Genomic DNA, 3,705 nt, shown 5'->3' on the forward strand with positions numbered 1-3,705 from the left:
TCTTGAAATGGAGAAATCCGGTTGCGAACTAAACCTTGACATAAGGTCTTCCTGCTATGAGGTCTTCACTCTCCCCCACTTGGAATATGCTAGATGTTTTCACAATTGGGCCATATATTTTATTAACAGATGTACACCTAATTGGGTCCTATATTTGATTCTAAAACCCTAGGTAACCATATATCCTCCTGTCCCAAGGATGTTTTCACAAGATTTAGCATGTTTTCAAATGTTTTCCCAAGGATAGTTTCACAAGGTTTGATGATATGTTTATTTTAACAGTATATTCATACAATTTTGCAAGTAAGTTGCTATTGTTACCTTTAAACCCATTTTGTCTCAGGTATTTATAAATCTTTTACAATAAGTACTAAATTTATATGGCGGTTGTAACATCCATTTCCTAGTACGCAATTTGATATGACTTTAAATTTGTTTATTTGGATTAAATTTGAAAAACTGAAAGCTGGAATTGTTCGCGAGGAACGTGGGGAGACTTATAAAAGCGTGACACGCCTGACCCATGGGCTAAAACGCTTTTTAGGGTTTTGGAGTCTATTTAAGCACCATTAACCCCTAGGATTAGCTCATTCTTAGCCTTCATCACTCCTAAATAGATCCCACGAAACCCTAGCCTCCTCTAACTTGAATTGAGCCTTCCTTCACCTTTTGGAGCTTATTTTTCCATGTTTTATGCTTAAAGCTTAAATATCAATGTTTCTTTTGGTGTCTTGTTAGAGAAGAGAAAGTGTAGATCCATACAGTTTGTGCATCTCCTGGACTTTTGTGAGTTTAAAGCTTCAAACTTTCCTTGGTAATGGTTAGATCTTGCTTATGTCCATTTTATGCACTTTTGGTCCCATTTTGGAGGCGAGCTTGGAGTTTTCATTACTCTAGCTCTTTTTGGTCACTTAGGGTTGTTGTTTAAACTATTTGGATTCTTAAAGTTTGGACCTTTAGCCCTTCCTTCAAGCCATGCACGTATTGGAGGTGTTTTAGGTCATTTCAAGTACAAAAGTCTAGATCTTGGTTAATATGGTCTGTCTTAATGCATAAAGTTGGAAACTTTATCCATTTAGACATTGTTAGAGTTATCTGGAAGATGGGATTATGACTTAATGGATTAAGTCAAAAACCCTTGTGATTTTGGCCTGAGCACATAGCGCTTTTAGGGTTTTCCCAGTCGCGCCTGTTTTATCTTTGAATCCCAACTATGTTGTCATTTAGCGAAGCGTGATGCACTTTCTGTGAGCACGACACGCTTTCTGGCATCTTGTGGAATTTTTGACCTTTTGACCAAGTTTGAATTTAGGTCAAACTTTAGGGTTGAGTCATAGGCTGAGGTTTGACCTTTTATCACTTGTTTAGGTGGTAGTTGAGCCAAGCTTCTTTTCTGTTAGTTGTGGTGATCTTCTGGCCGACTGTGAGGTGAGTCTTCTCTCTATAACGTAGGATACTAAGTGTCAGGATATGTTTTTTTTGTCTTTGTGACTGGCATGAAAGACGATGATTTGGCCCATGACACTTGTATGAAAGACTATTGGGGGGGGGGGGGGTTAACAAGTAAGACTATAGGGGGACTGTAGCAACGAAAGTGATTGTAAGACTAAAAATGAACTAAATTCTAAAAAAATATAAATAAAGGAAAATTTACTTAGTTATTCTATTAAAGAATAATGAGATAAGTTGGATAAATATATGGATCTTTATATTCTATATATAGAATAAGAAAAATATTCTTTTCGTTAGATAGTTGGAAATTCCTATCACATAATAAATCAAGGGCTTTTGCCAAAAGAGGAAGACATTTTTTTTCAATATTCTTTGATTTCAAAGATGCATTACCAATCATGTAAAACATTTAATAAAATAAATAGAGAAAAACCTACTATCAGAATCGAACCGATGACCATCGCATTACAAATGTGATGCTCTAACCTCTGAGCTAAGCAGTCTCATATAACATAAATTCGACATGTATAAGAATTCAATAAACTCTTAGAATCTTTGTTATTCACTATTATACTATTTTAATTCTTAGCTATTCATATTCGCTATTCATAATGAATATTAATATTAAAGAATAGAATATAGAATTTCAAATAACTGTTAAATATTATAGAAGATAACGATTAATCTAGAGATATAGAATTTCCATTTTTCTTTTTTCTCACAATTAAATATTTTTTTTAATATGAAAAGAATCGACCGTTCAAGTATTCAAAATTTCATGGGTAAATGAGTGGAAGAGAGACAAATGTACAGCGTATGTATCCACCTATATTGAATTGCCGATACAAAAATGATAATATCGTTTTTGATTTGACCGAATATAAGCCTCCTATAGATATAGAAGATGAAAGAAGATAGACAAAAAATCAAAGACAAAGAGGAGAAAACACTTTTTTCAAGATAGGAATCGACATCTATCTAATGAATTCAACGGTTTCAGTATAAATGAAAGAAAAAGGGGAACGAGATCACAATGAGATTTTCATCTCAAAAAGGGGGATATGCTGAAATCGGTAGACGCTACAGACTTAATAGGATTGAGCTTTGGTATGGGAACTTAGTAAGTGATAAATTTCAAATTCATAGAAACCCTGGAATTAATAAAAATGGGAAATTTTGAGCCAAATCACGTTTTCCGAAAACAAACAAAGGTTAAGAAAGCGAAAATCAAAAATGATAGGTGCAGAGACTCGGCGGAAGCTATTCTAACGAATGAAATTAATTTTCTTACGTTAGTATAGGAATCCTTCTATCAAAACTTCAGAAAAGATTAAGGATAAATTTGTATACATACTAGTGAATAATTGTTTTCAATTGATTCCATATTGAAGAAAGAATCGAATATTCAACGATTAAACCATTCACTCCATAATCTAATAGATCTTTGAAGAACTGATTAATCAGATGAGAATAAAGATAGAGTCTCATTCTACATGTCAATACCGGCAACAATGAAATTTATAGTAAGAGGAAAATTCGTCGATTTCAAAAATCATGAGGGTTCAAGTCCCTCTATCCCCAAAAAGACCATTTGGCTCCCTAATTCTTTATCGTATCCTTTTTTTCTTTATCCTTTTTTTGTTAGCGGTTTAAAACTCCTTATCTTTCTCATTCACTACTCTTTATACAATGAGCGTAATATCACATGTGATATATATGATACATGTACAAATGAACATCTTTGAGGAAGGAACCCCCATTTGACTATTCACGATCAATATTTTTATTCATACTGAAACTTACAAAGTTGTTCTTTTAACAAATTATAGGTCCGGGATGAGGCTTTGTAATACCCTTTCAATTGACATAGACCCAAGTTCTCTAGTAAAATGAAAACGAGTATGAGACATGAAGAATAGTTAGGATAGCTTAGTTGATAGAGCAGAGGACTGAAAATCCTCGTGTCACCAGTTCAAATCTGGTTCCTGACACATGATTAATTTGTATGAGTCTCTATTCTACCAATTAATTGATATGAGCAATTAATTGATATGAATACATATTCATTAAGAGTCTAGATAATAATACACATTCTCCATCTCGTTCTTTAGAACCCCATTTATTTGATTTTTATAGTGGGGGTAAAGAGTTTATTATACAAAGTATGTAAAAAAAGGAGATTCTATTTTCTCTTCTTTTTTATTTCTTCTCTGGTTCAAAAAGAAAAAAAATATGAATGTTTCATACACATAT

General features: G+C 33.2%; 1 non-coding gene across 1 annotated transcript; it reads left to right on the forward strand.

Moving 5' to 3' along the window:
* Positions 1-3,370: 3,370 nt before the first annotated feature.
* Positions 3,371-3,443, forward strand: TRNAF-GAA (transfer RNA phenylalanine (anticodon GAA)). The gene has a single exon. It is a non-coding gene; the product is annotated as a tRNA-Phe (tRNA).
* The last annotated feature ends 262 nt before the right edge of the window (positions 3,444-3,705 follow it).

This window comes from Lactuca virosa, chromosome 7 (assembly GCF_052849685.1).
Source record: "Lactuca virosa cultivar CGN04683 chromosome 7, Lactuca_virosa_CGN04683_v6, whole genome shotgun sequence".
In the NCBI taxonomy this organism is placed as follows: domain Eukaryota; kingdom Viridiplantae; phylum Streptophyta; class Magnoliopsida; order Asterales; family Asteraceae; genus Lactuca; species Lactuca virosa.